We start from the raw sequence: 23,831 nt of genomic DNA on the forward strand, positions 1-23,831 counted from the left end.
GGGCCGCGGGGGCCCCAGACGGGCCGAGCGGGCCGGCGGCGGCGAACGGCGCTGCGGTGCCACTGGCGCACGAGGATTCGTCGGGCGGCTGCGGTGGACGTGTCCGGCGCCGGCGGACACATCCGGCGGCGGAGAGGGACTAGGTTAGGGTTTGGACTGCACGAAAAAAATGGAGGAGATCACATATTTATAGGTAGAGGGAGCTAGGAGACTCCAAATGAGGTGCGGTTTTCACCCACACGATCGTGATCGAACGACCGAGAGCATGGAGGGGGTTTGGATGGGTTATTGGACCACTTTGGAGGGGTGTTGGGCTGCACACAAAAGAGGGCTTTACGGTTACCCGGTCAACCGTTGGAGTATCGAACGGACTCCAAATGGCATGAAACTTGACAGGAGGTATACCGGTGGTGTACCAAGGCCGCTTGGCAAACCTCGGTCCATTACGAGAAAGTTTAACACCCGCACATGAAAAGAGGCAAAAGGGGGCTTCGGAGGACATAGGAGTGTCGGATTGCGAAACGGACAACGGGGAAAATGCTCGGATGCATGAGACGAACACTTATGCAAAATGAGATGCACATGATGACATGGAAAAATGCAACACACAAGCAAATGACATGGCAATGATGACGAATAACTGGAAGATATCTGGCACATCGAATGCGGGGCATTACAACACTCCTCCACTAACAAGAGATCTCGTCTCGAGATATTAGGACCGAGACAGAAGAGAAAGAGGAAGAGGTGAAACAAGAACTGAAGAGAAGAAGATGAACAAAGTCGATAGCACTCGGTAGAAAAGAGGAATGATGAGTATGGCAAGAATCAAAAACTCACGGAATCAGACAGACTATGAAAGCACTCCGGTTAGAACGAGATAAGAAATGAATAAGACTGAAAGGATTTAGGCAGCACTCCGGCTGAAAATGGAAGGAATAGAACATGAACTTCACAAGATGGGATGACACTTGACGAGATGAACAAAGCAATGCCTCCGGAAGAATTGAAAGAATTGAATGAAAAGAACTTAGAAGGATTGAATGGCGTTGTTGAGAAAATCAACAACGAAAGAATAAGCTTGATGTGGACTTATGGAAAACATCTCGAAATTCTGAGGTGAGAACCGACCACAAGTGGAAAAGATTGAATAGCTGAGAGGAACGAAGAAATGCAAAACTCCACTTCAAAAGAATGCGGAGAATTAATTGCACTTCGAGAGGCAAGAAGGAAAGATACTTGAGCTCCTCCAAAAGAATCTTGATGAACACTTGAAGAATGAATTAAATCCTGATGAACCACCATAAGAACTCCGGTAGCAAACGGATGACGAGATAAAATTGAAGGATGAAAGAAATAAGATTAAAGCCTTGCGATGATTAAGATGGAGGTTCCGACGAGATGGCCGAGGAAATAATTGAACTCCGGAAAAAGAAAATATGTAAACACTTGGAACTAGAATTTATTCATCAAGAACAAGCTCCAAAGGAAGGGATTAATCACTTGGAGGAAATAAGAATAAGATTTATTGTATGCTTATCCTTCATCAAATTAAATTGATGATAAGCAATGGATTGCATACAACTTATCCACGTTGGAAAAGATTAGAGGGAGAATAGCACAAAACTTGAGAAAGTCTTCGTGAACCACCGGTTAGATTGAAAAGAATGAATGAATAAAATGATAATCAAGGAAAAAGAATCTTGAACGAACCACCGTAGGAATTAGAAAATGATTGCTGAAAGAGCCCGAATCAACGGGAAGAATTCGAAGAACCAATATGCTAGAGGGGATTTAGATGCAAGAGAACAAAGAGATCATGATCTGATAAAAGAACACTTGAACAAAGCACCGGGATAATTGGATAACATTAGCTGAAATGTGAGGACGAAGAATTCTTCTGGAACGATGGCCTCCGGTGAAAAGAAACGGGAAAACAACTTCTGACATACTCCAGATGGTTGAGAAAAAGGAATATCTGACACATGGATAAGTCAAGAGGATAACATGAAGCTAGAACCACGAAACTTCGAGAGAACGAGCAAGATTTAGAGTAAAAACTCTTCTTCGGTCTTCAAATGACGATGGAAAACACCAGCAAAATTACTGAGATACTCCGGGAGAATGAAAAAGAGGAAGGGTTGAACCAAAGATGAAATGAATTTGAAAGAGATCTTGGAGAAGACATGTAACTGATGGGATCTATTCTTACGTCACACTAGAAAACAATTGAGAATAACTCCGGGGGAATTAGAAGAGTCAGGTAAGATCCTGGGAAAAGACCTGTGGGTTAGGGCCCACTGAAGAGAAAAACACCGTTGGAAAGGATTGTTGAAGAGATAGATGATGCACCGGAACAAATGAAATATTTGAATGAGGTGACACCCTCGAATTAATTCGAACACAGACGAATCTCTTGAGATGTCTTTAACACTCCGGAAGGATAAACTGGCGAGAGGCAAACGAGCAAGGAGAACACTTGATCCAAGGAAAAGAATGTGATCAACCCGAAAAAACTAGAATTAAGTCCACCGGAAAGAAAAAGAGATGAAGAATGTCAAACAAAACGAGAATTCACGGGTTGATATGATTGAGGGAAGACTAAAGAGGCTCTACATGAATGAAATTGATGCTCGAAACAGACTCCGACTCCGGGAAGAAGAGGGGTGGGAGGGCGGGAAAACAAAGCCAACTTGGAAGGGGGAACTGACGAATATCTTGAAGAGAAAACACCGGTTGAAATCATTGAGGAAAGAAAGCAAAGACTTCGCATGAGTAGGATGGATACTCGAATACGGACTCCGGCTTCGAGAAGAAAAGGGTGGGCGGGTGGGAAAAAACTACTGAGGATTGAACTTGCAAAAACAGAGAGGGTCGAATCACCTTGACGAGAAATGCACCGGATGCAAAGAGCTGAGGAACAGCGATCGAAAAACCAACTGCGTGATCCTCAAGAAAGTTTGAAGGGAAGAGGAGTAATTCAAAACACCTACGTCAAGATTCCTCACCAGAGCGATGAAGGGGCTGAGGAGTAAAAAGAATTCCTACCCTCCGATATAACTAAACTCCGAAAATAGTTTTCTTTCTAGACTCGACATCGGCCAAACTACACGATCAATCAAGGGGCTCCTATGGTCGGTCAAGGCTCTGATACCAACTTGTCACGCCCAATATGCGATACTATCCTAAAGAGACTCGAAGGTCCCACCAAGGATAGAACCGCATATTGATACGCTTTTGCAAGGTGGATATCATTACATCAACATTACATAATAGATGGGGATACATAAAAAATGCATACAATGCCACACGAATACAACATCATCTTACATTAGAGCACCATCCGACTACAGATGAAACACAAACAAAAACTCAAACGACATCCACCCTGCTAGCCGAGGCTGCCGTCCTGGAACCTATCCCTTGATCGAAGAAGAAGTAGAAGAAGAACTCCAAAACAAGCAAACATCGCTCTTGCATCATGATCATCACATAGCCTGTACCTGCAACTGTTGTTGTAGTAATCTCTGAGCCACGAGGACTCAACAATCCTATTACCATGGGTATCAAGACTAGCAAAGCTTAATGGGTAAGGAAGAAGTAAAGTGGTGAGGTTCCAGCGGCGGCTAAGCATATATGGTGGCTAACATACGCAAATGAGAGCGAGAAGAGAAGCAACGGAACCGTCGTGAAGCTAGCAATAATCAAGAGGTGATCCTGAACTCCTACTTACGTCAAACATAACCCAAAGACTATGTTCACTTCCCGGACTCCGCCGAAAAGAGACCATCACGGCTACACACGCGGTTTATGCATTTTAATTAAGTCAAGTGTCAAGTTTGTCGGCGTTCTGGGAACGGGGGTACCCAGACTTGCCTGCCTGCGGCCTGCGGCGTGGCTCGAGGAGTGGCCTAGTACGGCCCATCCTCATCAACACATGCTCAAGACCCTCGTGAGGGGCCGAGCCTCACGGGGCGGACGACGGGAGGCTTCCTCGAGCACAGCCTCGTCAGGCTGGCTCGCGAGGAGGTGGAGATATCAAGGCGGGGTACCTCACGAGGTGCCCATGACGCAAGCCATGATGATCGAGGCCAGGCGGGCGCTAGGCGGGCGCCAGCCGGCACAGAGTCCTTGTTTCCTCTTTGGTGCAAAGGGGGCAAGCGCAGGTGAGAGTATCAAGCAAAGGCAACCATTTCGGTGCAACAAGACCAAGACCAGCAGGATGACAGGACGGAGGTCATCGTGGAGCCCAAGCCGTTGTCACCGTCAGGGTCTTTGGCAGGCGAGAACCAACTTTAGTCAGGATAAGTTTATTAGATGTTCCCCTTCAAAATGGCCAAATGTTGGCGCCCTTCCCGCTCATTATTTGGGGAGAGGCCCAGGGCCTCTGCCTATAAATAGGACTAGCCCCCCGCAGGGAAGGGAGAGAGGAGATTTTGGGCAGACTAGCGAGAGAGAGAGAGTTGACTGAACTCACCCAAGCAGTTCATCGCACCATCGAAGAACAGACCCTCGCGAGGCTGTTCCTCCTTGTACTATTCATCATCAACCCTTGAGGCAATCCACCACACCACAAACTAGAGTAGGGTATTACACCACAACTGTGGCCTGAACAAGTATAAATCTCGTGTCCCTTGTGTTGTTCTTCGTGCAGTTCTAGATCCTTGCGAGGCGACGAGACATGGGTAGGCAGGAGGTGTGATCTCCGCGTGCACCCCAAAGTTCGAACCTAGAGGGTCTGCTGGAACCCGAACTCCGACATTTGGTGTGCCAGGTAGGGGTGCGCCGGAGCTTTCCCTTCCACCGACCCGCTCTCCGCCAACACTGCGGCTCGTCCTCATGTTGGGCAACGCGCCGCCCGCTCCGGTCGCCAGCGCCAGCACGGGGGCCAGGGGGCTCCGAGCCTTGGCCCCCGCCTTGCGACATGTGCAATGGCCGAACAAGTTCAAGCCGGAGATGCCAGCACGCTACAACAGCACGACCGATCCGCTGGCTTTCCTGTTGGCATACGAGGAGGCTATCCTCGAGGCCGGGGGTGATGACAGGGTCATGGCTAACTGGTTTCCCATGGCCCTCACCGGCGTCCCGCGCATGTGGCTGCTCCACCTGCCGACGGCTTCCGTGGCCTCTTGGGAGGAGCTGCGCGGCCTCTTCCTCGCCCAGTACGCTGCACCGGCGCACCCGGTCGTCACAGCTCTCCTAGGTGGCTCGCAGGCACCACCTTCAGGTCGCCACATCAAGTCATTCGTCCGCCAGATCGGAGCCGCTTCTGCGCTACATGGGGCTCCTCTGGGCTGGGCGGCGCCCAAAGCCGATCTGGCCTTCAGCTCGGATGATCACCCCTCCAACTTGGCCTGCTTGGGCGTGCTCCCAATGCTGTGCACCCCCACCATCTGTCAGGTGGCCGTCACCAGGACCCTCATTGACGGCGGTGCTAGCCTCAGCATGCTCTCGGTGGAGGCCTTCAGCCTCCTCCACGTACTGACGGAGCGGCTGCAGCCCAACAAGCCCTTCTTGGGCGTCGGAGGCGGCTCCACCAGCTCCCTGGGGCAGATCCGCCTTCCGGTGACCTTCAGCACCTACGACAACTTCCGCACGGAGCTAATCGACTTCGACATCGCCCCCATTGGCCTCCCACACAACGCCATCCTCGGTTACCCGGCACTAGCCCGGTTCATGGCCGCAACTCACCCAGCGTACAACCTCATGAAGATGCCCGGGAGTAGCGGCGTCCTCACCGTGTCCAGAGACACCGGGGATGCGTTGCAAGCGCTCAAGCTTACTTTCAAGGCCGCGGCGGTGGCGCAACCCGCCGGCTCAGACGCCCTTGAGCCCAAGGGGGCTGCACCGGCCAAGAAGAAGCAGCTATTCACCCAAGACAAGGCGAAAACCAAGCAGGTACTGGTCGACGAAGACGGATCTACCAGCGCCACCTTCACCATAGGCGCCAACCTCGAGCCCGAGCAGGAGGAGGCCTTGGTGAAGTTCCTACGCGCTAACAAGAAGGTATTCGCGTGGGAACCTGATCAGCTAGCAGGGGTCCCTAGGGGCGTAATTAAGCATCACCTCAACGTATGCCCCAATGCGCGCCCCGTGAAGCAGAAGGCGAGGCGGCAGTCCACTGAGAAGCAAGCTTTCATCGTCCAAGAGACCCGCAAGTTGGAGGTGGCAGGGGTCATTCGCGAGGTCCGCTACCCAGATTGGTTGGCTAATCCGGTTGTCGTGCCAAAGAAGGGGGGAGGAACACATGTGTGTCGACTTCACCAACCTCAACAAGGCCTGCCGCAGGATCCATTCCCACTCCCTCGCATCAACCAGATCGTCGACTCCACCACTGACTGTGACTTGGTGTGCTTCCTGGATGCCTTCTCCGGCTACCACCAGATCAAGATGGCAGTAGAAGATGTAGAAAAGACGACTTTCTTGACCCCGTGCAGAGTGTACTGCTATACATGCATGCCGTTCGGGCTGCGCAATGCTGGTGCAACCTTTCAGCGGCTGATGCACATTGCCTTGGGTCGGCAGCTCGGGAGGAATGCTGAGGCCTACGTTGATGACATTGTGGTGAAGTCTCGGGAGGCAAAAACCCTGATACAGGACTTGGAGGAAACCTTCGCGAGACTTAACGAAGTGGACCTGCGGCTCAAACCGGAGAAGTGTGTGTTTGGAGTCCCCTCCGGCAAGCTCCTGGATTTCCTCGTATCCCACCGGGGCATCGAGGCCAACCTAGAGAAGGTAAAAGCAGTCGAGGACATGAGCCCACCGAAGACCCTTAGAGAGATGCAGAAGCTCACTGGGCGCGTGACCGCACTAGGGCGTTTCATCTCCAAGCTGGGGGAACAAGCGCTGCCCTTCTTCAAGCTGATGAAGAAGAAGGGCCCCTTTGAATGGACTGAAGAGGCCGACAAGGTGTTCCAGGATCTCAAAAGGTACTTAACCAGCCCTCCGGTTATGGTGGCTCCGCGTCCTCAAGAGCCCCTGGTGCTCTACCTTGCGGCCACCCCCTACTCTGCCAGCGCATCCCTGTTGGCTGTTAGGGAGGAGCGTAGGGCCAAGGCCACAGCATCCGTTCGGGTCAAAGCAAAGCAGGACCAAGAGAGCCTCATAGAGACCGCGACTGCAGCCGAGAAGGACCAGTCGCTGCAGGGAAGCACACCTAGGACAGAAGAGGCCCTTCCTCTGAGAGACCAGCCGCTGGGAGCTCCATTGTCTCAGGAGGCGCCCCAGCCTCCGGAGGGTGCTAGCAGCGCCAGCACTCCCCACCTTGTCGACCACCCTGTGTACTTCGTCAGCACGATGTTGTGGGACGCGAGGGCGCGGTACCCCATGCCTCAGAAACTCCTCCTCGGGCTATTGGTAGCCTCGCGCAAGCTGCGGCACTATTTCCAAGGCCATCCCATCAAGGTTGTCTTAGAATATCCCTTAGAAAGGGTGCTTAGGAGCCCCAACTCAGCTGGAAGAGTCGCTGAGTGGAACATCGAGCTGCAAGTGTTTCAGATAGAATTCAGCACAACCAGAGTCATCAAGGGGGCCGCGCTTGCGGACTTCGTGGTGGAGTGGGTAGAAGTGCCAGGCCTTGAGGCTGGCGAGGATCGATCACTCTCCCCAGGAAGCGAGGCACCGGATGGATGGGTCATGTACTTCGACGGGGCGTTTTCCCGACACGGTGCGGGGGCTGGTGCGTTGCTCGTATCTCCCACTAGAGACAAGCTCTACTACGCCGTGCAACTCGGTTTCCAGCACGGAGAAAAAGTCTCCAAGAACATAGCAGAATACGAAGGCCTGATAGCAGGCCTGAAAGCCGCAGTCGCCCTGGGGGTGAAGCGCCTCACCATCAAGGGTGATTCGCAGCTCCTCGTCAACTTCTCCAACAAAGTATACGAGCCGAAGTACAAGCACATGGAAGCCTACCTCGCGGAAGTCCGCAGGATGGAGAAGCAGTTCTGGGGGCTGGAGTTGTAGCATGTGCCTTGCGGCACCAATCAAGAGGCTGATGACATTGCTAAAAGGGCATCCAGTCGGCTGCCTCAGGAGCCTGGCATCATCGAGGAACGGCTCTTCAAGCCTTTGGCCACGCCATCACTGTCAAGCACGACGCAGACTCGGGAGGAGCTCCCCCAGCCACTTACCTCAGGAGCCCCGGTCTACGGCCCGACCTCAGGAGCGCGCCTGCTCCTGGTGCTGGAGCCTCAGAAAGAGTGCTGGATCACAGAGCTCAGGAGCTACCTGACACGAGGCACCTTGCCGGAAAAGGAGGAGGAAGTGGAGCGTGTGGCACGGCAGGCCACGGCATACTGCCTCAAGGATGGAGAGCTCTACCGAAGACGACCAAATGATGTGTCCTTACGTTGCATTTCCAGGGAGCAAGGGAAGGAGCTACTGGCAGACATACACGGTGGAGAGTGTGGGCATCACTCGTCGTCACGAACTCTCGTTGGCAAGGCGTTCTGCAGCGGGTTCTATTGGCCCACGACACTCAATGACGCTGTGGAATTGGTGAAATCTTGCGAGGCCTGTCAGTTCCATGCCAAGCAGATCCATCAGCCGGCGGGAGGTCTGCAGACTATACCCTCTCATGGCCATTCGCAGTCTGGGGACTGGATATCCTGGGTCTGTTCCCTCGGGCGCCAGGAGGCTACCGCTACCTCTATGTCGCCGTGGACAAGTTCACCAAGTGGGCTGAGGTGGAAGCTGTCTGCACCATCCCCGCAGGCTCCGCGGTCCAGTTCATCAAGGTCCTCGTGAGCCGATTCAGGGTGCCGAACCGTATCATCACCAATAACAGTTCGCAGTTCACCAGTAACCTCTTCAAAACATACTGTGCTAACCTTGGAACGCAGATATGCTACGCTTCGGTCGCGCACCCGCGGAGCAACGGTCAGGCCGAGTTAGCCAACGCAGAGGTCCTGAGGGGCCTCAAAACCAGGTCCTTCAAGAAGAAGTTGGAGGCCTGTGGCAGGGGCTTGTATGACGAGCTCCAGTCTGTGCTGTGGTCTATCCGCACGACCGCAACCAAGCCGACTGGCGAGACCCCGTTCTTTCTGGTTTATGGAGCTGAAGCTGTTCTCCCTCACGAGGTCAGACGTCGTTCTGCATGGGTCCTGGCGTTCGACGAAGCGCAACAGGATGCCATGCAGGGGACGGATCTCGTGCTGGGGGAGGAGCATCGCCGAGAAGCCTCACTGCGAGCAGCAAGGTACCAACAAGCACTGCGGCGATACCACTGCCGCAACATCCGCCCCAGGACTATTGAGGTAGGGGATCTCGTGCTCAGACGGGTTCTCTCCAGGGAGGCACTGCACAAGCTCTCTCCCATGTGGGAGGGCCCGTTTAAGGTTGTTCATGTTTCCAGGCCCGGCTCCGCACGCTTGGAGACCCAGGAGGGGATGCCCATCCAGAACGCGTGGAACATCCAACACCTCCGAAGATTTTACCCCTGAAAAAGGCCCGGTGCCTGTGAAGAAGGCAAATGCCTGTGAAGTAGCCGTGTTTTGGAAAAGGCCCGGTGCTTGTGAAGAAGGCGAATGCCTGTGAAGTAGCCGCGTTTTGGAAAAGGCCAGGTGCCTGTGAAGAAGGTGAATGCCTGTGAAGTAGCCGCGTTTTGGAAAAGGCCCGGTGCCTGTGAAGAAGGCGAATGCTTGTGAAGTAGCTGCGTTTTGGAAAAGGCCCTGTGCCTGTGAAGAAGGCAAATGCTTGTGAAGCTCGCCGCCCGTGACACTCTCATGTAATAATGAGTGGGGATGTACACGCCCTGGAGTCTCCGGAGAGCCGCCCTCGGGCCTCGGGGGCTCCCGCCCACGCCCAGTGGCAGCACTTAGCTCCGCGCTGGAGAGAAGACGTCGAAGACTAGACTAGGTGCCGGACGCGGCTTCTTTCATTTGCTTTCTGCAGTTGGCTTGTTTGTTTCTATTTGAAGTTTTTTCTGAGGCTGTTACCGTATCGAGCTCGCGACGCTTCGTCCATTTCACTTGTTTGTTTCGTTCTCTCTCACGCGAAGTCTCACGAGGGAGGAACCTGGGCACCCTCGCGAGTGTTTTTCTGCCTGGTGGTTTGGAACTTTCCTGTCCGAGTCTGCTGCGGGAGCACCCCTCCCATTCCGTGCCCCACGGGCATCGCGACACGATCACGGGGCTTGGGTTGGTCGTCCTCGCTACCAAGGCTGGAGACTACCCCTATTGACTAAACCCTGCACGACACAAGGCGCACGACGAGGCCCTAACCTCGGGAGGCGAGGACCACGGCGAGCTTTCCCCCAAGATAAGTGATTTCCACGCATAGACACGCAGAATGAAGACATAGCACAGAAACAGTAGAAACAGTGCACCAATTAATTAGCGACAGTTCAACACGCCCTGTGGGGCACCAGATTACATTATTTTTGCGCAAGAGAGAAAGGAAAGCAAAAGGGGGCGCGACTTGCCCGGTGCCAACTCTTGGTGAAGGCTCGTACTGCCTCTGGAGCTCAGCTGGATTCCGCTTCCCGCTTCACTGAAGCGCGGCGTCGGGCCGACCCGCTGCCCTCTCCCAGGCGAGCGGGACGACGAGGGGGGTGGTCGTGACCGCCACTGGAGGAGTTGTCGTCCGAGGGGGATTCACCAGAGCTTGGCGGGCCTCGGGCACCGCTGCCTGCGCACCCTCCGCCACCTTCACCCCGACCAGCGTCGGGACTGGGCGCGCGGCCGTGGTCATTGTCTTCGGGGCAGCATCCGACGCGGAGGCCGTCTACCCCAAACACCCTCACATAGAGGGTGGCATCGCGGTGGAGACCTCCAGAGTAGCCCAGGAGGCCCTGCTGCAGCAACCATCTGCCTGAAGCCAAAGGCCGCCCGGGGCACCAGCCGGAAGTTCACCTATAAAGAAGCAGGGGAGATGGAGCCAGGTGCCGGTCGGATCCGCCGACCACACGACGAACTCCGGCAGCACCTCCCCCGAGCAAAAGTGCGGCCTCGGGGGTCGTGCAGCCCCAGCGTACCTCTCGTTGGCAGCCGAACGCCCACCGCCGAGCAGAGGTCTGTTCCCACGGCCACGGGAGGCCGCAGCGGGGGCCACAAGGTGCTTGCGAGGGCGGCCCCAACCACGCTTGGCCGGAGGAGAGTCGGGCCCTTCCTGGCGGGCCTTTCCTTTCTCCGTGGCCGAGAACCTCTTCGGCGGGGCCATGGGGATGCAGAGCGGTCAAGAAGGAGAAGGGGAGTAGCAAGAAGGGGTGAACTGGAAGGGCTCGCGCCGTTCCGTACATGTAGCCAAGGGAGGCCAACCGCCGGCCACCACGATCACAGGTAATCATGACCCATTTTGCATGCAGGGACTTGTCAAATCGTGTAGTTACCGAGGCGTCATGGGGAAGCCAGGACGCCCACGTTCAATCAACCGCCACGCGGCGCCGAAGGCCACAGGCTATTGGGGTCCGCGGCACTTTGCACTTGCCCCTTCGCTTCTCTGCTAAGCCAAGTCCGGGCGCGCCTTGGGCCCGGGGGCTACTGTCGGCGTTCTGGGAACGGGGATGAGGGAGTCCTGGATTAGGGGGTGTCCAGATGGCCGGACTATGACCTTTGGCCGGACTCCCGGACTATGAAGATACAAGATTGAAGACTCCGTCCCGTGTCCGGATGGGACTTTCCTTGGCGTGGAAGGCAAGCTTGGCGATATGATATGAAGATCTCCTCCCATTGTAACCGACTCTGTGTAACCCTAGCCCTCTCCGGTGTCTATATAAACCGGAGAGTTTTAGTCCGTAGGACGAACAACAATCATACCATAGGCTAGCTTCTAGGGTTTAGCCTCTCTGATCCCGTGGTAGATCCACTCTTGTACTACCCATATCATCAATATTAATCAAGTAGGAGTAGGGTTTTACCTCCATCGAGAGGGTCCAAACCTGGGTAAAAACATCGTGTCCCTTGTCTCCTGTTACCATCCGCCTAGACGCACAGTTCGGGACCCCCTACCCGAGATCCGCCGGTTTTGACACCGACATTGGTGCTTTCATTGAGAGTTCCTCTATGTCGTCGCCTTTAGGCCTGATGGCTTCTTCGATCATCAACCACGACGCGGTCCAGGGTGAGACCTTTCTCCCCGAACAGATCTTCGTATTCGGCGGCTTCGCACTGCAGGCCAACTCGCTTGGCCAACTGGAGCAGATCGAAAGCTACGCCCCTGGCCATCAGGTCAGGTTTGGAAGCTTAAATTACACGGCCGACATCCGCGGGGACTTGATCTTCAACGGATTCGAGCCACGGCCGAGCATGCCGCACTGTCCCGATGAGCATGATCTAACTCTGCCGCCGGACAGCGCCCAGAGTGCCGCTCAGGTGTCCGCTCCGATCATTAGCTTGGAGCGGACTGCGCTAGTCAGGGATGGACGGTTGGACGCCGCCCCAGGAGACGCAATCTCTACGGCGATAGAGTCGAATACCAGCCTAGTCCTTTGCAAGGCCCGTGACTCCAAGGTGCCGGACTCCGTTCCGGACTCCGTATATTCCGCACCTCTTCCTATCGAACCCGATCGGGCTCCGGCCATGGAGTTCACCGCCACGGACATCTTTCAGCACTCGCCCTTTGGCGATATCCTGGATTTACTAAAGTCTCTCTCTTTGTCAGGAGAGCCCTGGCCGGACTATGGTCAGCAGGGTTGGGACGCGGACGACGAAGAAATTCGAAACCCACCCACCACCCACTTGATAGCCACTGTCGACGATCTAACCGACATGCTCGACTTCGACTCCGAAGACATCGACGATATGGACGCCGATGAAGGAGACGACCAAGAACCAGCACCTATAGGGCACTGGAAAGCCACCTCATCATACGATGTATACATGGTGGACACACATAAAAGAAATGACAACAAGGATCAAAAGGGCACAACCAGGGATCGCTCCCTCGAAAAACAATCAAAGCGGCGGCGTAAGCGCCACGCCAAGCCCCACCTCAACAAAGACCCAGCCATAGAGCAGGGCGAATCAACGGAAGACGAACATGCCATCGAGCAACCTTCCAAACAGGGCGGACAATCCGAACAACCCATCCCCGGGAAAGATAATAGCCCGGACGACCTCACGCTGGACAAATTGCTGGAACATCAGAACCTCCACCAAAGGCTCGTTGCCACTGCACGTAGCCTGAAAAAGCAGAAGAGGAGGCTCAAAACAGCGGAAGATGCACTCAGGATCAGATGGGGCAAAGTAGTCAATACCACACACAAGTACGGTAATAGTCGTCACACAAAGAGCTATCCGAAGCGGAAACTACTACCAGAATTTGATGAAGAGGCCATAAAGCCCCCACAGTCAAAAAATAAGGAAGCCACAAGGTCAGATAGACGACCCCACGATAGATCTCAAGCGACAAAGGGCGCCGCACTCAATACGGCGCGCGATCCATCCAAGAATTCACATCAAAAAACTAGCCCAACCAGATCCATCTATGGGCCAAGAAAGCAAGCTCCAGTGAGCAATGCAATGCAAAAAATATCCGAACATCGCGGCACACCTACATACAGGGGCGCCGCACATCCCCTATGTTTTACCAATGAGGTGCTGGATCATGAATTTCCAGCGGGATTCAAGCCCATGAATATAGAAGCATACGACGGAAAAACAGACCCTGGAGTCTGGATCGAGGATTATATCCTCCACATACACATGGCCAGAGGAGATGACCTCCACGCCATAAAATACTTACCCCTTAAGCTCAAAGGGCCAGCCCGGCATTGTCTTAAAAGCCTTCCCGAAAACACCATGGGAAGTTGGGAAGCGCTCGAGGATGCTTTCCGGGCAAATTTTCAAGGGACCTATGTCCGACCTCCGGATGCAGAAGATCTGAGTCATATAACTCAGCAGCCCGGAGAGTCAGCCCAGAAACTCTGGAACAGATTCCTTACTAAAAAGAATCAGATAGTCGACTGTCCAGACGCCGAGGCCCTAGCAGCTTTCAAACATAGCGTCCGAGACGAATGGCTCGCCAGACACCTCGGCCAAGAAAATCCAAGAACAATGGCCGCATTAACAAGCCTCATGACCCGCTTTTGTGCAGGAGAGGATAGCTGGTTGGCAAGAAGCAGCACCAGCGACCCGAATACGTCCGAACCCAGAGATGGGAACGGGAAACTGCGCCGTAACAAAGAACCGCGTCGGATCAAGGACAACAGCTCAATGAGCATGGCAGTAAACGCCGGATTCAAAAGCTCTCGGCAAAATCAGAAAAAGCCGCCCCCCCCAAAGATGACAGGGACGAGCTATCCAACCTCAACAAAATCTTGGACAAAATATGTGAAATCCACAGTACTACCGGGAGACCTGCAAACCATACCCACAGAAATCGTTGGGTCTTCAAGCAGTCCGGCAAACTCAACGCCGAACACAAGGGTCTCGACACACCAAGCGAGGATGACGACGCACCCCACAAGCAGAACACCGGAGAACAAAAGAAGTTCCCACAAGAAGTCAAGACAGTAAATTCACTTCAGATGACAAAAGGGAAAAACAGAACGGCGCTTACGAAGACACGCGCCGTACAGCCAGCCCCAGAGGAGCACCACCACTGGTTGTTACAACCAATCACCATTGATCATCAGGATTACTCCAGAGGAGCCCGGAACACAGGCTGGACTGCCTTGGTCTTGAACCCGATTATTGACGGACTCCAATCTATAAAAGTCCTTATGGACGGCGGCAGTGACTTAAACCTGTTATATCAGGACACAATCCGCAAACTAGGGGTAAACCCAGCTATAATCCGCCATGGCAACACTTCCTTTCAAGGAGTCACGCCGGGTCCAGATACCCAGAGTATGGGTTCCCTTTCGTTAGAAGTCACGTTCGGCTCACCCGACAACTTCCGAAGCGAAAAGCTAACATTCCACATCGCCCCATTCGTAAGTCGCTATCAAGCGCTACTGGGACGTGGAGCTTTCGCCCGCTTTAACGCAATACCGCATTATGCATCCCTTACACTTAAAATGCCCGGCCCACGAGGCACCATCTCATTACAGGGGAATATCAATTGACCCCCAAAGTACGGGTAAAGGTGCGGCTGCCTGGACAGCCGCACACTAATCCAGCCCTACTATCCCGGACACGGCTCGACGAGTCCGGCGTAAACGTACATAGGCTTAATAGCCGCATAACCCTGTACAAGGGGATCTGCGTGTTCACGCCAGGAAACCTGTCCAACTATATTTTGTTTATTTTAATATAGATTTCTCGCACGCTTATTTTTTACTAAGTTCCTCTCTTTCGCAGACGAACATCGTGCTACGCCCGTCCAGGATACGGCACAACGGAGACACAGGCGCAGACATGCAGTAGGGACCCGTTTCAAGGATTCTTTTTAGATTAAGACCCTGCGTAAACCTTTTTTACTGTCTCTTGTTGACAACATCCCCCAGTTTTTGCTATAACCGAGGAGGAGGCTGGCGTCTTGGCATGTGGCCACGCCAGAATTTTGCACGTACCTGGACACCAAGGGCTCTATTTCGACCCGCCTTCGTAAAGACTGAATACCTTAGGGAGTGTTCGTCGTCGCGAGTTTGGCCTGATATGCATCAGCTCCGAATCATGTCTTTGGTCAAATGTTGGGTTTGCCCGACTCCTGTGTTTTGCTGCCTTACGTTCCGTTATATCGGTTAACGCGGCACCAGGAGAGCTACTGCGATTGTGCCCCGGTTCGGACAGGCGAGCACCTCAATAGAGAAAGCCGAAAATTGACTGTCATGATATAGAGAGAGACTGGTCAACCACTCGATGACTCTCGGAATCTTTAGGATTCCTCCGCATTAACGAAGGGCCGCTTCCCGGTCAGGCACACTCGCGCCCCAAATTCGGGTGAGCGCGGTGCCCCTAGGGGCTATTCAGTAGCCCCACTGTCAAACTCCTATGGCTAAGTGAAAGTGATAAAGCATTATAGTCTGGTTGCCTAGTTCACTGTGCCACCACATCCTTTATAGGACCAAGACGTTGGATTAAGTGTGAAAAGGCGCCTTTTTGCGAACACCCCCGCATTCTATGCGTGGGGGCCGAAGCCAACGACTGCCATATTTCAGGTTATATACACATATACATTAAACGCCCAAACAGGAGGCATCATAATTCTTGCAAGCACAAGTATAAAAAGACTTTATCAAACGAGCGCCATGAAGAACTTCCTCAAAGTAGTGCTTGGCAGGTACTCGGCTTTCGTCCGAATCCCGGGATGCAACAACACTAGCCTTCTTTCCCGCCCAGTATGTTTTGACACGGGCAAGAGCCATCTGTGCGCCCTCTATGCACGCCGACCTCTTCATTGCATCAGCATGCGGCACCGAACCAAGGAACTGCTGCACCAAGCCAAAATAACTCTTCAGCTCCGGCTTCTCTGGCCACAGACGACTCGCAACATACCTCATGGCGAGTCTGGATAACCTGTTCAGCTCCGCCCAGGCGGCCAAACGGTCGGATACCGAAAGTGGGCGTTCTGGATTGTGGAACTGCGACCAAAAAAGCTCTTCCAATCCATGGTCACCTCGGCCGCGGAAGTGTTCGGTCACGTCCGCCGCACTAGCTGCCAAATCCAGATAAGTGCTTTCCGCACTCCACTTCCGGTCTAATGGAGCATATTTGGGGTCTCCAAACTTCATCCGCAGCATATAGGGCTTTCCAGCCGTGATATCTCCGGCCTGACGCAGCTCCTCCTCCATAGCTCTCATGGCAGAGCGAGTATCCTTGGCCTCGGCAGTGATCTTTTCAAGGTCCTTCTGAGCCGCCCTATCTTCTTGTTCAAGAAATTTACCGCGGTCGGCAGCATCCTTCAATTTTATGGCCATCTCGGCTATTACTTTCTTGCTCTGGCAGTGAGCAGCCTGTTCGGCTTTTAGCTCTTCAGCCGCTTTAACGGCAGCCGCATCACTTCTCCTTGCTTGCTCCTTGGCTCGGGCAAGTTCCGCCCAAAGGTTCTCCACGGCAGCAGCACCATCTACATTAAGCACATATCTTATAAGGCACGAGCATCGAGCTCCTCTTATCAGATGTCTTTGGAACATACCTTGTGCCTCGTCTAGCCGCTTATTTACAAGCGCGATGTCGGCATCTGCTACGTCAAGTTGCCGCTTTAGCTCGGCAGATTCATCAGTCCGGCTAGCCACCGAACGCCTCGCCACCTTCATAGAAAATGCGACATATTATACCTGGGGTTATGATCCTCTATGCACCGTCACTCTTGATGACACACAGAGTCTCATGGGCTACTATTTATATAGGGCGCATTTAATATGCGGCTCTACCAAAAGGTACACCTTTTTATGTACCTCAAAGCCTGTTAGTAAACTCCTGGCGGCCTCGTACAATCCGCTTTCCGCGGATGAAATCCTTCCAATCACCATATTCATCAACATATGGTGTTCTTCTGAGATGGACGCCCTCCCAAGCAGATCCTTCAGCCCCTCCGACCGCGCACCAGAGGGTGCCGGACTAGCCTGACGACCTTTTCCAGGGTCCGGACTTGGAAAAACCCTCCGAGACGACGACACCTCGGGGTCGCCTGCCTCGTGAGACGGTGCAACAACGGGAGGCGTTTCGCTCTCTATCATCTCTGGATGAAGATCCCCTGAAGATGAGCTCTGTTGAGAAGGGTTGAGATCCGAACTGCAAGGTAATGTTTCGGTTATCTTCCTCGGAAATAAAACAGGAATGTCATTCATTATGGAACCCCTCCCTTCACTTACGGCTCGGGGGAGAGTGGGGCCCCTTTAGGGCGCAATTCGGCCGGGGCGTTCTTCGGTGCCGAACCCTCTGGCGAAGATTTCTTCCCCCGTTTTGAGGCCATCACCTCCGGGTCTTCAGAGGCAGTCCTTTTCTTTCCCTGGTCGGGGGAATTTTCGATTCCTCCCTTCCTAACAGCCTCCTTCGCGGAGGCGGTAGCTCCTTGTTTCCCCCCTTCGCCTTCTGCCAAAAGCACGACCTCCAGCATCCTGGTTAGCATGGGATTCGGCACGGTCTCGGGCAGGGGGGCTGGACACCTGATAAGCTTTGCCTTCACTGTCCACTCCTGTTCAAAGGACAACTCTGTTAAGGGTAATTTTGTGATGTAAATACGGATGGCGTGTCCAAATTCGGGGCTACTTACCTTAGCATCCGGGCGATTGCAGCTCAGACCTGCATCCTCGGACAAATCCGGACACCTTGCTTGTGATCCGAAGAACAATCTGCACATCTCCACAGGTGTCGCACCCATAAAGTGTTGGAGGACTCGTGGTCCCTCCAGATTAAATTCCGACAGGCGGAGAGGGCGATGTTTGCAGGGCAATGTGTGGCGAATCAGCATAACTTGCTCCACTACGGTCAAATTGATATCTCTTTCTAGAAGATCTCGAATGCGGTCCTGCAACAAGGGCACGTCTTTGGGCGGCCCCCAGATAAGCCCTTCATTGACCCATGACGCTAGCCGTGGTGGGGGACCCGAGCGAAAAGCAGGTGGCACTACCCATGTGGTGCCCCTGGGGGCTGTGATGTAAAACCAGTCCCGTTGCCATAAGCCGAACTCCTCTTGAAAAGAGCCCTCGGGCCATGGAGGGTCGGCCATCTTGCTTATTATAGCTCCTCCGCACTCAACGTGCTGCCCCTCGATCATCTTCGGTTCCACCTTGAAGGTTCTAAGCCACAATCCGAAGTGAGGAGTAATATGGAGGAAGGCCTCACACACGACAATGAATGATGAGATTTGGAGGATGGACTCCGGAGCTAAGTCGTGGAACTCCAGCCTGTAATAAAACATAAGCCCCCTCACGAAGGGATCAATCGGGAAGCCTAGCCCCCTAAGGAAGTGAGACACGAACACCACGCTCTCACCGGGCTGGGGAGTGGGAATGGCCTGCCCTTGAGCAGGCAGCCTATGCGAGATTTCGCCGGTTAGATACCTGGCATCTCTCAGCTTTCGCACATCTTCTTCCGTAACGGAGGAAGGCATCCACCGGCCTTGATGGTTGGAGCCGGACATTGTCAAAGGTCCGAAGCGCCTAAAACTAGAGCTTTGGGTGTTGGAACTCGAAGCGAGGGGCGGATTCGATTGGATTGAAAGAAGGGAGTCGAGCCTTGGTCTCTTTATAAAGGAGTTGAATACCAAGAGCCCTCCCCATAACCGTTTGGGACTCGCTTTCAATTAGGGAGTCATACCAAAGGCACGGTTGGGTTACGCACGCCCGTATTGATGAGAATCCCGGAATAAGGGGACACAATCTTTGCTTTGACAAGACGTGCCAAGGAAACCGCCTCGCTAAACGCGCTGAGGTGGAACAGTAAAACGATTCGAATAAAGGCCTAGCGGTGACGTGATGCCACGCTGCGGAGTACGTCAGCAGATTAGATTTGTGCAAATATTATTCTCTCTATGGTGGCATGTGGAACTTATTTTGCAGAGCCGGACACTATCCTTGTGTTCAACATCTTCTATGAAGTATACGGAGGAGGAACCCATCTTGCAATGCCGAAGATAATTTGCGCGCCGGACTCGTCGTCATTGAAGCCTGGTTCAGGGGCTACTGAGGGAGTCCTAGATTAGGGGGTGTCCGGATGGCCGGACTATGACCTTTGGCCGGACTCCCGGACTATGAAGATACAAGATTGAAGACTCCGTCCCGTGTCCGGATGGGACTTCCCTTGGCGTGGAAGGCAAGCTTGGCGATACGATATGAAGATCTCCTCCCATTGTAACCGACTCTGTGTAACCCTAGCCCTCTCCGGTGTCTATATAAACCGGAGAGTTTTAGTCCGTAGGACGAACAACAATCATACCATAGGCTAGCTTCTAGGGTTTAACCTCTCTGATCTCGTGGTAGATCCACTCTTGTACTACCCATATCATCAATATTAATCAAGAAGGAGTAGGGCTTTACCTCCATCGAGAGGGCCCGAACCTGGGTAAAAACATCGTGTCCCTTGTCTCCTATTACCATCCGCCTAGACGCAAAGTTCAGGACCCCCTACCCGAGATCCGCTGGTTTTGACACCGACAGGGGGTACCCTGACTTGCCTGCCTGCGGCCTACGGCGTGGTCCAGGGAGTGGCCCAGTATGGCCCATCTTCATCAACACATGCTCAAGACCCTCGCGAGGTGCGAGCCTCGCGGGGCGGACGATGGGAGGCTTCCTAGAGCACAACCTCTTCAGGCTGGCTCGTAGGAGGCGGAGAGATCAAGGCGGGGTACCTCATGAGGTGCCCATGACGCAAGCCATGACGACCGAGGCCAGGCGGGCGCTAGGCGGGCGCCGGCCTGCACAGAGTCCTTGTTTCCTCTTTGGTGCAAAGGGGGCAAGCGCAGGCGAGAGTATCAAGCAAAGGCAACCATTTTGGTGCAACAAGACCAAGACTAGCAGAACGGCAGGACGAAGGTCATCATGGAGCCCAAGCCGGTGTCACCGTCAGTGTCTTTGGCAGGCGAGGACCAACTTTAGTCAGGATAAGTGTACTACATGTTCCCCTTCAAAATGGCCAAATGCTGGCACCCTTCCCGCTCATATTTTGGGAGAGGCCCAGGGCCTCCGCCTATAAATAGGACTTGCCACCCACAGGGAAGGGAGAGAGGAGATTTTGGGTAGACTAGCAAGAGAGAGAGTCGACCGAACTCACCCAAGCAGTTCATCGCACCAGCAGAGAACAGACCCTCGCGAGGCTGTTCCTCCTTGTACTATTCATCATCAGCCCTTGAGGCAATCCACCACACCACAAACTGGAGTTGGGTATTACACCACAATGGTGGCCTAAACCAGTATAAATCTCGTGTCCCTTGTGTTGTTCTTCGTGTAGTTCTAGATCCTTGTGAGGCGACAAGACATGGGTAGGCAGGAGGTGTGATCTCAGCGTGCACCCCAGAGTTCAAACCTAGAGGGTCTGCCGGAACTCGAAATCTGACAAAGTTATCCACAACTGGACATTAACAAATTCCCATCTACCACATAACCGCTGGCACGACTTTCGAAAGTTCAAACCCTGCAGGGGTGTCCCAACTTAGCCCATCACAAGCTCTCACGGTCAACGAAGGATATACCTTCTCCCAGGAAGACCCAATCAGTCTCGGAATCCTGGTTTACAAGACATTTCGACAATGGTAAAACAAGACCAGCAAAGCCGCCCGATGCGCCGACAATCCCGATAGGAGCTGCACATATCTCGTTCTCAAGGCAACACTAGATAAGTCAAGCTACGAGTAAAACTAGACCTCGAGTTTCCCCGAGGTGGCCCCGCAGGCTGCTCGGTCCGGACCAACACTTAGAGAAGCACTGGCTGGGGGGGGGGGGGCTAAAATAAAGATGACCCTCAAGAGAGCGACTCCCAAGGGAAAAGTAGGTGGTGGTGAGGCCAATGGTAAAACTAAGGTTGGGCCTTGCTGGAGGAGTTTTATTCAAAGCGAACTGTCAAGGGGGTCCCATAAATCACCCAACCGTGTAAGGAACGCAAAATCCGGGAACATAATATCGATATGACGGAAACTAGGGCGGCAAGAGTGGAACAAAACACCAGGCATAAGGCCGAGCCTTCCCCCCTTTACCAAGTATATAGATGCATTAATAATATAAGAGATATTGTGATATCCCAACATAATCCTGTCCATCATGGAGCAATCTTCAACTTCACCTGCAACTAACAACGCTATAAGGGGGGCTGAGCAAAGCGGTAACATAGCCAAACAACGGTTTGCTAGTAAGGGTGAAAAAGGTTAGAGGCTCACATGGCAAATTGGGAGGCTTGAAGAACAAGTGATAGGTAGCGCAGCAAAGCGATAGAACGAAGCAACTAGCATAGCAAAGATAGTAGTGAGATCCAGGGTAGCGGTCATCTTGCCTGAAATCCCGCTAGGAAGAAGAACGAGTCCATGAAGAAGATGAACGGATGAAGCCGAACCAATCGTAGACGAACGAATCCTCACGATCGCAATGAAATAGGAACTATCGAGAAGAAGCACACAACATTGTAAACACACCACACATATACCTGACATGATGCACAACCAAGCATGATGCATGACAAAGCTAGATGAAGCTACTCATGGCAAGAGATGATGCATACAAGAACAACACATCAAAGCAAGGTTAAATGAGGTCGGAAACAACATATAACAATTCCGGTAAGTCCTCATATGCAAGTTTGGGAATTGGTCCAGATCTGAATAAACCTTATGTTCAAGTTGCTAAACAGCAAGTTAAAGAGCACCAAGAGAATCTACACGAAATTCTAGTCAAGTTACATATAAAGTTCATTTAGTTTGGAGCTACGGCTAGAAGATATGAGCAAAACAAGTTAAACATGGCATTGATGCAAAATGCATACAAACATCAAGCAAACACTCTCAAAACATGGATGCAACATGATAATATGAAACTTCATGCAAAATCAAGCAAGTTCCATATAGAGCACACTCAAAACGGAACAACAGTTCAACACATACACTCTATACAAGTTACAACAACAATCTGCCCAAAACAGCAACTAGGCATCTAACAAGCATCAAAACAATATGCTACAGCACCTCAACATAATAAGAAAATGCATGGGCATGAAGTACAGGTAAAGCATGACAAAACATGAACACTGAGCTATCTCCAGAAATCAATAGAACATGCTCAAAAGGAGATGGCAAGATTGCAAATAATAACAGTTTCAGACTAAGCAGAAATAACATCAGGTTGCAATGTTTGGAGCTATCAAACAACATGTTACAGGAAGCTATCATGGCAAACATAGGCTGGCATTCTAGTACTAAATACAAAGAACAAAACGCCCTTACTGAACTAATTCTAAAGATCAACATGAAAGATGGTAGCATCCTTGCAAACATGGCAAATGATGACAGATTCATACATGGCAGGAACGACAATAAGTAGGCATGTTGGTGAGCTTGTATTACTCACCGCAGAGAAATACATGGCATGACAAGGCAACCAAAAGTAATAATACATGTTTGAGAAGCTAAGAATGGCAAGATCAAGTTCATAGCATGTTTGGATCACTAACAACAATCATGGCAACATTGAACTTAATGTTAACAGGCTGACAGCAACATTATTTAGCAAGTTTGGAGCAAGATAACAACATGTTACATCAGTCTGTAAATGCAACCCATGGGCATTAATGGATAGAGCATGACATGTGGAACAAAACATCCTTAGTGAATATCTCCAAATATGCATAGAATGACTTGTAGGAGCAGGTTAACATAGCATCATGATATAGCAGAATCAGACTAGCAAAACAACAACATCGAGTACCCTACTTCACGAGATTGATACACTCACTACAAGGCTCACAAAAATACATGGATTGCAGCACTGTAAAGATGGCGTGATGTAGCACAAAACACATGTAGACGTCAAGCTCATAGGATGCACACAGAAAATGCAATGAAAAAGACAAAACAGCAAGTTCTGTTAACACACAGCAGTTAACATCACATAGCACTCTTGCAACGATAATTTGGGCATTAGGATGGACTCAAACAAGCATGGCATAATGGAATGGAATGAAGAGCATCTCATGATGAACATTAAGATATATCATGCACACAAAACGGAGTTACAATCATGAAGATATGATGCAATGAACATGCAATGATAATGCTGCAGAACCGGGGGACTTGGTGGAATTTAACCTTGCGGGAAGTTGGACGGGGAGATCCCGGGATGGAGTGGAGCGGGACGGGGAAGCACGGGCGTTTGGTTCCGGGACGGGTGGATCTCATCCCACCCGTCCGGATCCGGTGACGGGGTGGCCGGCGACGGCGACGGAGGCGGCCTCCGGCGGCATGGGCGACCGGAGGCTGCGGGGTTCGGTGCGGGTCGGGGCGGAAACGGGCTGGTACGGCCGGATCCA

The sequence above is a fragment of the Triticum dicoccoides genome, chromosome 2B (assembly GCF_002162155.2).
Source record: "Triticum dicoccoides isolate Atlit2015 ecotype Zavitan chromosome 2B, WEW_v2.0, whole genome shotgun sequence".
Taxonomy (NCBI): domain Eukaryota; kingdom Viridiplantae; phylum Streptophyta; class Magnoliopsida; order Poales; family Poaceae; genus Triticum; species Triticum dicoccoides.